Source organism: Lolium perenne, chromosome 4 (genome assembly GCF_019359855.2).
Source record: "Lolium perenne isolate Kyuss_39 chromosome 4, Kyuss_2.0, whole genome shotgun sequence".
NCBI lineage: Eukaryota > Viridiplantae > Streptophyta > Magnoliopsida > Poales > Poaceae > Lolium > Lolium perenne.
Window position 1 is genome coordinate 380,947,030 of NC_067247.2, and position 12,977 is coordinate 380,960,006.

The window sequence follows — 12,977 nt, forward strand, 5'->3', positions numbered from 1 at the left end:
CCGGAAACCAGGGTGGTGGGAGGGAGATGACACCGGTTCATCATGGTGGTCCTTCTCCCGGTGCTTCTCCCGGTGCTTCTCCCGGTACTTCTCCCGGTACTTCTCTTGGTGGTTCTTCCGCAGCTTCTACTGGAAGGCATCCGACCGGGCCGGTGTTTAGCGGCGACGAGCTCCTCTAGTTGTCCCATGTATCTTATGCACACTATGGCACTATGTATGCAACCTATGGCACTATGACACTATGTATGCAACCTATGGCACTATGACACTATGTATGCAACCTATGGCACTATGCCACTATGTATGCACTTGATGTTATGTGTATTTGCACTTCATGCCTATGAATTTCATGTGAATTATATGTGCTTTTGTATCCTGCCAAATCTGGAAAATGTGGGAAACAGCAGGAAATCGATAAATTGTACCAAATGGCACATGCTACGCCGACGGCTTCCCCCTCGGGGTAGCGTCGACATGGACCATATGGCACATGCTACGCCGACGGCCTGCCCCTCGGGGTAGCGTCAAGATGAAACAGGGGCGCGCCGCGTGGCAGTGTACGCCGACGGCCACCCGCTCGGCGTAGTATGCGCCACGGCCCGCCAGGACGCGCCGCGTGGCAGGGTACCCCGACGGCCACCCCCCTCGGTGTAGCGTGCAGCATAGCTTGCCAGGATGCGACGCGTGGCGGGGTACGCCGACGGCCGCGCCCCTCGGCGTAGCGTGCAACACAGCTCGCCAGGATGCGACGCGTGGCACTGTACGCCGATGGCTGCCCCCTCGGCGTAGCCGTAACGGCCGTCAGCTCGACGGCGCCCGTTAGCGTGCTACGCCGAGAGCTAGTACGCCGACGGGCTGCCTGGCCCTCGGCCCTCTAGTTCTACGCCGACGGTCGCCGATACGCCGAGGGCCACGTGGCTTCTGCCGAGGCCAATCTTCCCCGAGGAGCTACGCCGACGGCCCCCGTCGGGGTACCGTACGCCGAGGGCTAGGCTGTGGTACGCCGAGGGCCGGAGGCCGTCGGCATACGTAGAGATTCCTGTAGTGAGTAGCATATACGGGATCGATATAGAAGGCAGAAATAGTTACGTATATGTACAAACTTTTTTAGTGTTAAAAAATACACAATGAGAAGACTGTTCAGCCTAAAAAAATAGTTATACGTATATGTGCATTTGTTTTTGGAATAAGTAAGGATTTTATGGCACTTCTATCTTTTTCCTGATATTCTTGTTTTATTTCAGGCAGCACTTGTTCTACTTGTCGGTTGTCAAATCCATTTCGTTGTGCCGTGTGGCGTGGGTCACAGCTCAAAGGATCAGATGACAGCATCCGGTCCACGCCTCCACGGTGGTGTGTGTACATAAAAAAGGGGACAGCGTCAAAGCCGCATCTCTCTCTCTCTCTCTCTCTCTCTCTCTCAGAGGGTTGACAGTCAGTTTGTTTACATACGTGAACCGCACACAATCATTCAGAAATGGCGATCCGTTTATGAACCATTCATCCAGGTTCAGATAGGCCAAAAAGAAAAGATAAAAGCTGCTCCGTAGCAATACTTTTCCTGTTTCGTCCTTGGACTTGTCATCCCCGTTGCGTCGCGCGACCAACGGAAGAGTCGAAGCCAAGCAGCCAATTGCGTGGACCAACAATATTTGAAATCATTTGCGCGGAGTAGTAGTGCATGCACTAAATTAATAGTATACCGTAAAGTTGGTTACTACTACTACCGTTTCTGTCTAATCACATGCATCAACTCGGCATTATACTACAGCCAACAACATATGAAGTCATTTCAAGACCTTTCCCTAGTCCCTAGAGAAAAGAACACGTCGTTTCAAGACTTCACTTCAGGGTTCAAGGCTTGTTAGAAAATAACAAGGCCATGGGCAATTCAACCCCGGTCTGGCCCTTATTATTTTTCGAAATGGGGAGCCTAGCCCTAACCTCTACATTAATATATGCGCACAGCCGCTTCATTTATTTAAAGGTATGAGTTATTTAGAGCCTCACAAAGCTATCCATTCTATTCTACAAGTATATTGCCACCCAGTAGCTTAGAAAAAGAAGTCATGTGCAACCGTTAGCGGTTGCATTGAGTAACCATATGCTCTGGCTAATCCTCCGAAAGTAGGAAATCCCATAACTGTGCAAAGCTCCACAAACAACCTGCAAAAAAATTGTACCCTTCTGCTTGTTAAAGATAAAATCTTTGAGCAAGTTCAAATAGACCAACATAAGGCTGAAATGCCAATAGGTATACTAGTTTTATCTTTTTTATGCACTATGTTTAATACCAAACATATTGGTATTTTTAACAGGTGGAAGAATGTTTTACATGAAATTCACCATAGGCCAAGCAATCTCATTTGAATCCCAAAACAACACCTTTGCCATCCATTCCAATTTCGCTTCGCCAAGTTATTTTTAGTTAACAAATTACTTAGAAACCGCATAATTTTTATTCTTTAGGGGTATTTTCAACTTCCATAGATACTTACGGTGAAACCTCGTATGACCATTCATCAAGTATAAATACATAGATTTGACCATAAATACACCAGAGTGTGTGTGTTTCCAAACAAATTTATCTGGCTCATTTTAGAGTTATACCGCCATTAGCCTTTGACATAAATGCGACCATTCGTTCCACTTAGGTTAATTAAACGTCCTCCTAAAACAAATATTTAGAAGGCTTTGAGGTAGAATAGTCGCCACCAAAACATGCTTATGTTGAACAATGTTATATAAAGACAGATATTGCTATGCAAGAGGTAAATCTCCCAACCATACATCCTCCCAAAAATGCACCGTTGAACCATTTCCAACCTTGAAGAAACCTATACTAAAAAGACATACACCCTCATAAGACCCTTCTAAAAAGGAGAGTTAGTCGGTTTCACCTTTGAGCAAAAGTTTTGTTCTTGGTGTATTTATTATGAAGCAACTGTTGCCGCATGTCGTCTTCCGTAAGAAGTTTGAACATGTGTTTGCTAAGAAAACATGTTATGTTCCATTTTGTTAACATATACTTTTCCTTATCATCATACAATTGACAAAAGAATCTAGAACAATAAAAATCAAGGCGTTTCCTAACCCTTTTAGGGATTTCGAGAAAGGAGAGCATAAACATTAGTAAACTTGTTAATACTGAATAGATAAGAATAAGGTGGTCTCGTAAGAGAGTAATTTACTTCGCCAACATCCTAGCTTAGAAACAAAACGACTCTCCACTAGATTCCATTCCGAATTACGGAGGATTCTATGATGAATCGGTATTCCTAGATACCTAAAAGCTAAAGCCCCAGAATCACATCCAAAAAATTGCTTATATTGATGCTCCATATTCTTAGACTTACAAAAAAAAAATCTCGTTCTTATGAAAATTTATTTTCAGTCCAGACAGTTGCTCGATCAAAATGCAAAGGATGAGCTTCATATTGATAGCCTTTTCAGCGTCATGTTGCATAAACAAAATTGTTTCATCTGCCTATTGAAGGATGGAAACTCCACCCTCAACCAGATGACGAATAAGACTCCAAACGTATCCCTCGTTTTTAGCCTGAGAGATAAGAACAACCAACATATTAGCTACAATCTTGAAAAGAATTGGAGACAGGGGATCAGCTTCTCTTAGTCCCATCCGTGTTTGGAAATTATGGCCAATATCATCATTAGCCCTTATTCAAACACTACCTCATTGCACGAAATGTTTAATCCACTCGCACCCTTTAGGATCAAACCTTTTCATCCTCAACACCTGTTTTTAGAAAAGGTCACTTTACCTTATCGTAGGCCTTTTCAAATAAATTTCTCCATTTTTTTTCCTATAGAGCTTATAAACAGTTTCATGAAGAACAACAACACCTTCTAAAATGTGTCAATCTGGCATGATATCACTTTGGGAAGGTCTAACCACCTTATGGGCCAAATCTGAAATGCGGTTTGTGACCACTTTTGTGAAAAAAATTAAAAGTCGCATTGAACAAAAAAAGTTAGTCTATATTGTTGGATTTCCACTGCATTCTCTTTTTCTGGAAGAAGAGTAATAACCTCGAAATTTAGTTTAAAAATGGGAGTTCTCCAATTCGAAACTATCTGAACAAAGCATCCAAGTCAATTTTAATTACATTCCAAAATCCCGATAAAACTCAATCGGAAAACCATTAGGTCCACGAGTTGTATCTTGTTCCATCTAAGAAATAGCCACATGCACTTCTTCCTGGGTGAAGTTGGATGTTAAGAGTTCATTTTCCTTGGTGGACAGCTGTGGAATGTCATGAGTATTTTCCTCCATCATGGAAAAATTATTTCGTTCAGGAGCACCATAAATCTTTTTTATAATACTCAGTAATAAAAACCTTTAGGTCAACCTCCCGAACTTTGGTCCGTTCTTCTTGTTTTAGCTGGAAGATTTTGTACCACTAGCTTACGGGAGAGTTTTCGATTCTACCTGAGTCAACCACTGCTAATGTGTACACCAGTAGCACACCATAAGTATAGTTGTATATACTGCCAGACGCATGTATCCCCTCTTCACACAACTACGCGATCTCTAGATCAACATCCTTTTACCAATTTTGGAAAAAAAAAGCCTTCCAACAAAACTCAACAACCTAGGGGTACTAATATTATCTTGTCCTTCCAAGAACTCTCCATTGCAATTTTTTTTGTTGCTACAAGCCTCGTACATGGTAGTATGGAATGAGAAGGCAATGCACCATCATGGATCTGATTGTACTGAAAATTTTGGTCGAGAAGATGAATTTCAATATTATTACTCATATGTGGTACTCTCCCCATAGCTCAAACCCAACAGAGATATGTAAATAGTGACAAGATCGACCGATCCAGCTCCTCATACAAAGCTTATGCTTCATAATGTTTGCTGCGCAGGAGCAAATCTCAAAATGGATAATGCCTCAAAGCATGAGCAAGATTGCATGTTCAGTTCTAGATGCACAAAGTTCTTCATGGCTAATGATCACCCTGTAGAAGATATTGCCCCTTTGTTCGGGGCTTTTCACCAGAGGTGCACCACAACACCTATGTCCCTGATCCGCAGATTCAACCACAGGGGCCCATCAAGACTGAATTCGGAGATGGTTCTGAAAAATCTAATGCTCAGTTCAATTAAACCTCGAATGCATACACCAGATAGATCGTTGGGAGAGCCACCCTCGGAGCATCAACTGGTATGGATCATAACTGAGGCCTTCGAAGATTGCAGATACAACAATATTGAGTCTGCATTGTCCTTGGATAAACGATCACTGTTTGGCTTCAGGCTGGCAGTTTTCAATGTCATCTACTCGTGTTTAGATCATCCTTATGTTATTTTGTGCTTCTAGGCACTCGTATTCTCTAGTTGGCGCTCCATTGTCATGTAATATTGTACCCTCGTCTGTGATGTTAATATATTTCCTTGTTTTTTTAAAGAACTCTTAATTGACCATCTTAGCATTATGTCATGTACACATGAGGAATATGGAATATCTTGCAAATCTCTAAAACTTCAAGCCGAAGATATATTGTCACGAAATCGATTCCCTAGCAATGAATTGACCTGGATTTGGTGAACCTGGGACTAGGTGGATATGGTTTTCGAAAATAAAAATATGTTATTTCAAATTTTTATTTTTTAAAAAAATTATGCATGTTCCTATTAGTTTGATACTTCGTGCAAATTTGCAAGTAAAATTACGATCGTATGTGGCCTACACAAAAATGATAAAATAAAAACTAAATTCAATCATTATACTCCCTCTCGCTGTAAATACCTGTAGTTAAAATATAGGCCAAAAATCTTCTAGATTCGTTGAATATGCTAAAGTATCTAGGATTGGAGGGAGTTTTTTTGTGTGTGTGGATATTTTGTCATTTTGGTGTAGACAAGATATAATCATATTTTATTTTATTTGCATGAGTAAGTACTAAAGTAATATGCAAAAAAAGTAATTTATTTTTTATTTAAAAATAAAAATTTGTTTTTTTTGGAAAGACGTGTCCACTTAGACTTACGTTCCACTATCTACTTTGGCGACTCGTATTTTAATTTGGAAAATGATGCTATTCCCCCGGGGGCACGGCGTGTTTGCATCCTCCGCCTTCGTTGGGCGCCGCGTGTCCCCATCCAGGTCCCACCACTTCACCTTATCCTCACACGGGAAGTTTTTCCTCCACTCATTTTCCCCATCGTCTTCCTCTTGAACTGAAACTTTCCTGCCTAACCACCGAGCGAGCCGCCACCGTACCGGGAAGACCAGGCGACGGAGCTACCGACGAGGCTGAACCGGCCGCCGCGACCAGCGTGTCCCGCCTCGCCGCCGCACACCGCGACCCATCACCGGTCGCCGTTGGCACGCGTCGGGCTCGCCGCCTCGCCCCAACCACGCCCGCCACCGGCGAAAACACCAGCCGCCTCAACGTTCTCCGCCGTGCCACCAAGTTCCATCAGGGTCCTCGCCGCCGTTCGCCGCCCCTCTCAAGCGGTCGAGCCTTCCAAGCCCGGACAGATTGGCGCCACATCCTCCTCGCGCCGAGGAGATCCTGGCTCCACAAGTACTCACCTGGTTCGTGACCCCTCCTGGGAAGACCGAGCTTCGCTACAGGCGCAGGACTTCTTCATCTTGTCGGAGACACCGTCCGGTGGTTCACCTGTTGCATGCTCGGCACCAAGTCAGGCACACCCGCTGCAAATGCTGACCAATTTTGCTACCGGTCGTGGTCAAGTCTGCTACCCATGTTGATTCGCGTTGCCATCAGCCAGCGTCAGAGATGGTAGACTTTTTTTTTGCTACAGCCGTTCTGGCAATGTTAAAAATCGATAAATTTTTTGCTATAAGATTTTCGGCGAGGTCGTTGATATCTCCAACTAGGTTTGCAACCTAGGAATATTTTTTTTGCTACAATATTTTTACAGTTTTGCTACAATTGTAAAATATGTTTGCTACTGGGTATCCCACGAGGTCTCCGATGATATTAGGTTTTGCTACATTAGCATTTTTCTGCTACAATAGCATAATTTTTTTGCTATGAGCTCTTCGGCGAGGTCTCGACGAGATCTCCGGCGAGCACAACCGTTTTATTTGATTTCGTGACTGAACCGTTTTTTGCTACAATGTAGCAAAAGCGGTTTTTTTTTTTTTTGCTGCCGGGAGGTGTTTTTTTACTACATTCAGTAAAAGCAGATCTAGCCGTTTAAGATGGCCGATCCGACGGCTGACGACCCGGGGCTGATAAATCAGATCCCGTGCAAACAGGGCCCATGGCAACTTGTGTTGTGAATCACAACTTGTGATACTGATATCAATGCCTTTGTACCTGAACCGAGCACGAAAAACAAAAGTTAGAGCAAACCTACACATCATCATAAATTCCAGGAACATTCCGATAACTAGCAGTCTAGCACGCCCGCCTTTTGGTTCTCTACGGTACCTGAGAATTAAAAAAGACTCGGTAATTGGCATTGTATTTTCACATGAAATACAAGACTCCATATATATGTGCTGCTTTTTGTACGGATTTTATAACACTTTTTTAATTTATTGCCAATAAGGGAAAAATGTGAGCAATACCTCACCACCCCTCAAGATTTGTTTTGTTTTTATTTTATTTCATCTAACTTGTTCTCTATGGTAATATCTGTGAGCTGTCCCTTGTCTAATCCCGTTTTTGGCATACATCTTCTTGCCGTGTCCCGTGGGTCAGAACTGACAAGATCAGACAATATTATCCGGTCGACGGTTGTGTGTGTATAATCTACAGTATAATTAAAACAAAATGAAAGGTCAGCGTCAAAGCCGCCTCTCCAAGAGAGTTGACCATTAGTTTGTTTTACATATGAAATAGCAACCCGTCTGTCGACAATTCATTCAGATTCAGATATGCCAAGCTTTCAAGTCACCAGCAACGCCATATCTTTCTGCAATACCGTTCTTATTCCGAGTACGAACGGAAACGGAAACCCCGTTGTTGTTACGCGAGCATGGGGTAGTAGTCTATTTACTTACTCCCTCCGCAAATAAGTACTATCTTGGTACCTCCATTTGAAAGTTTAAGGTTTGTATTTAAAAAAAAGTTAAATCAAGTAAAGTTTGATCAAAATTTTAGAATAATCTACCAACAAATATAATATTTTGTAGATACCATACGAAAATATATTTTATTATCTATTTAATAATATTAATTTTATATTTTCATGTTAATGATTTTTGGTAAAAGCTTAGTAAAACTAGATATAGTTTGTCTTTCTAAAAATAATATAAGCCTTAAGCTTTAGGATAGGTAGTATATATCTAAAAAGTAGTAAAAAAATCAGTTCTTAACTCGGGTGTAGATGCTTCTGGTTGAAAAAAAAACAAAAAAAAAATCAAAAAAATCTGAAACTTTTGGCAATGAACATGAACAAGTTTACTAACTTCACACCAAAAATCTCTGAGAAAATACATATGTAGTGGTCTGTGCAAAAAAAGAGAAAATGCGGTGCTGTTTGGAACATTTAGATTTATGGCTTACATCACCTCGATTTGTCTTTTTTTGCATACAACACTACATATGTATTTTTCCGGAGATTTTTGGTGTGCAGTTATTAGAACATTGTTCATATTAGTTATACAAACATTTTAGAATTTTTTAATTTTTTTTGCTATTTTTTTGATTTTTTATTCAATCAGATCATCTACATCTGGGTTCAGAAATGCCTTGTCCAAAAATAGTAGACAACTTAGTTCTCTTTTATATTTTATAAGTCTTTATTTAATTAATTGAAGGAGATAAATAATAGTTGGTGGTTGAGATGGAGGGGAGGAATGAGGATTGAAGGATGGAGTTGAGAAGTGATTACGAGATGCTAATTGCATTAACTGATTAACTACATTGATAATGTAGATGTATACTAGGACAGTAGGACTTATTTGAAAGCAAATTTAAACTTAGAAATTTATTTTATTCGTATTTTGTTTTAAAATATACATATTTGAAAACGAAGAAAGTAGCTAGCAGTGGACCGATGGCCCTATCTCACCTCGTGCGTGGACCGTCCACGTCGTCGCGTGTGGAAGCATCGATCCCCACTTCCGTGGAGGAGTAGTACACTGAAGAGACCGTCAGTGTGTTCCCGTTTGCACTAGTCTAATCAAATGATCAACTCGCATAATGCCAACGAACTTAACCACGATCGAGGTCATTTCAAGGCTTAGTTCGTGCATGGCTTGTCAGAGATCTCTTAGTTAATCACCCTGAGCTGCAGAAACCAAGTGGATATGTAGTTCATCTCGGAGTTCGTTAATTTGTCAGGCAGTGACATTGACCCTGTTTCTTTAGCACACACATTAATCACTACTCGCTGATCGGGTAAACCTCCGCTAATGTGTATACTACTAGTAGCCCACGTACGTACGTAGCTGTTTGTGTAATCCATTTTGGGTATACATCTTGGTGCCGTGTCCCGCGGGTCAGAACTGACAATATTACCCGGTCGACGGTGGCGTGTGTATAAAAATTAGCAGCGTCAAAGCCGCCTCTCCGGGAGAGCTGACCACCAGTTTGTTTACATACGAAATAGCAACTCGCTTATTATCGAACAATTTGATTCAGATCCAGATACGCAAAAGTTTGAAAGTCGGCATGCAGTGCCACATCTTTTGTTATATCTCACCTCGTGCATGGACCCTCCACGTCGTCGCCACTTCCGTGGAGAAGAGGAGTAGTACATTGAAGATGCCGTCACAAGTGTGTGTTACCAATTACCATTTGAAGTAGTCTAATCAGAATCATCAACTCGCATTATGCCAACGAACTTAACCACGAGGTCATTTCAATACTTGAGTGATGCATGGCTTGTCAGAAATAATTAATCTCCCTGAGCTGCAGAAACCAAGTGGATATTATATAGTTTAATCTCGGCATTCCTTGGTCAGGCAGCGACAATTGACCCTGTTTGTTTAACACACACATAATCACTAATCGAATGAGTAAACCTTCGCTAATGCGTATACTACTAGTAGCTGCGGCGAATCCTTGCTTCTACAAGATGGATGCTTCCTTCGACTTTGACTTGACTCGCTCCGGCGTACAAGTATACATTTCTCCACTGGAACGCCACTTCCCCGGAGCGCGCCTGCCGCTATTGGGCTATTCAAATTTCCACGCACGACCGACAGACCCACCAGAGCGCAGTCAAAGTTAACCTGCCACGTGGAGAGCCACGTCCTCGCGTGGTGACGTACTACATGCGTGGAACAGTAGGAACAGCACGTACATCTGGTACAGCACGTACGTATGTATCCTGTTATCTTCTTAATTTTTGTTAGGAATACGTACCTACACATACACCCGTTAACATTTTTTTTAGAGCAACTGCCTACTCGTTAAGATAGATTCACAAAAAAAGCATAGAGGAAAATATGGTGTCCCTCCTAGAGGTGACACAGGGAAACCCTAAATCCTGTTGTCAGCGGGCCCTCTTAGCGCTTCGCCCCTCCTCGCTGCCGTCGAAAGGCTCCACTGGGCTTTTCAGTACTAGGAAGAACCTTACCAGTAACACACCTCTTTTTCCTACCAGTGGCGCCCCATGGAGCGCCACTACTAACACGCCACTGTTAATGGTTAGCAGTGGCACAACAGGTAGGCTACGACGACTCTTGTAGATCTGGCGGAGTGGAGTAGTGGATTTCCGACGGCTTGTGCGGCTCAAATACAACGAAGGTGGGGGCTCTACCTCTTCTAGAAATGTTGCCCCTGCTACTATTGTGGACGACAACTCCTACGTCAGGCAGACCTGTGGTGTTGCGTCCATGGCTGCACCTGGCACCGTTGGATGTTGGGAAATGCGAGTCGTTTACCATCGTGTCTGTGGAGGGTGCCCCTTCTCCTCGCTCTTTGTGGTTGGATGTTGGGCAATGTGAGTGGTTTATTATCGTGTCTATAGAGGGTGCTCCTTCTCCTCGCCAATTATACTCCCTCCTTATCAAGGCTTAGGGTGTATATTTGTTTGCACGCCGATTAAGATGGAGTTTGGAACCATAATAGGCTCCAGTTTTGCCCTTGCTCCGTCGCTTTAATCTCTCTCATTTGTTGTGCAAAGGCTCCTCGTTTCTCGCTAACTGCCGCCACGTGAGAGATGGCTGTAACTTCTCCTAACCCACGACCCAATCAGGCAACCTTTTGTAGCATGTGTGCCTAGCACGACACGTTCACGGCCATTAAATCTGCGCGCGTGACTGCTTGGAAGTAGGAACGGCGGTTTACATGCAGCGACTTTTGAGGAGGAACCAAGAGAAGAGGAGGGGCATATTCAGGAGTTCAGCGATTGCATCCGCTCCTAGCATCGCCCGCGCCTTGTTCCCTGAGAAAAAATGCAAAAAAAATTACGCCCTAAGCCTTGGCAAGGAGGGAGTATATGGTTTGATGTTGGGTAATTAAGGCGAGTCATTTATTATCGTGTATGTAGAAGTTGCATTATTTTCCTCTCAGCTATGTATCATGTTAGGTGTGAAGTTGTAGCCTTCTTAATGTTGTAATCGTGATATGTATGAAGTTTAGAGAAAACAGAGAGGGAAAGGAAAAAAATTCTACGTGGGCTATGTTTTTTTTTCATTTACGGGCGTGCCCCGTTAACTACTAGACTACATTACTACGTACGTAGCAACGAAGCCGTGCACGTATTTGCGATCCCATTTTCAGCTCAACGCATACAGGGTGCACGTCAGCGTCAATGGAAGGAAATGCTGAAGATATATAATATGGAGTGGTCTACAATCATATGCGCCTGAAATGGTGCTTGATTGGAAAGGAAGTCGTACGTACGTCACACAATTCGATGTGCCCCTTGTTTATATCTGTACAGACAGACGGATTCTGTGCTACTCCTACCCAACGGACGCTCCGTCCCCGGCTGCTAATCGAGTCCAAAACAGACATACGCCAAAGCATGTGAAATGAAATTAACAATTAACAATCACAGGCGGTCAACCGTGTGGGCGCGCGGGTAAACAATTCTGTTGCTGTACAGTATATTTGTATAGTACTGTACGCCGCGAGCAATTAACCCATGCTAAGACCAGCCTGTACGTGCTGTCGATCACGGTGGTGAACGCTTCCAGATCTTTGGGGTGGCCGGCCGGCTGGCTCGATCCATCGGACCCCGTCGCCGGGCAACCTTTATTAGAAGCAGCATCAGATTCACCACCACAAACGTCGATCGCGGCGCGACTCGACGCGGTCAAAGCGGCGACTATCACGCGGACCTCCGCGAGCGCGCGCACTCGCAAACGTGCACGAAAGTCGCCGATCGATCTATCGGCACTTGCGTACGACGTAGCATTACGCTGTAACTGTCCGTAGCAGCATTGTCCTTTCACCTGGCGCGCGCGGCCACGTACGCGCGCACACACAAACACGTCACCGCCATTACAGGTTTTGCTTCTTTTTGTTGATGGTGAGTATATATATGTATATATAGACTTTTGCAAAAGAGTCGGCGCGCGATCACCGGCCGGAACAGCGTCCCGACACGAGCGACGGTCACCGGACGTCACGCGTACAGCTCGATCCTAGGCTAGGACGTGTATTGACTTGTCTTGGCCCGCCGGCCGGCCGTCGATCTCCGTCGCCGCTCATCATTCCGATACAGAAGCCGCGTCGCTAGTTTTTGTCTCGCGCGCGTAGCTGCAACCAACGGCGGGGCGATGACAACAAACCAATGGTCAGGGAAAAGAAAACGCGACGACCGATCGGGTGGCCCCCTTTGCTCACTGAGGTTCCGGCCGGCCGGCCGAGCACGAGCAGTACCCAACCCAACGGCTGGCGTCGACGACCAACCACCACACCCAAGGAAAAAAAACCTACTTTCTCTTGTTCATACTTACTTATCATTGGTATGAACGTACCTAGAACTAAGATATGTCTAGATACATCTATAGTAGTGACAATTAATATGGATTGAAGAGAGTATTACACATCCTGAATTCGTAGGTGTT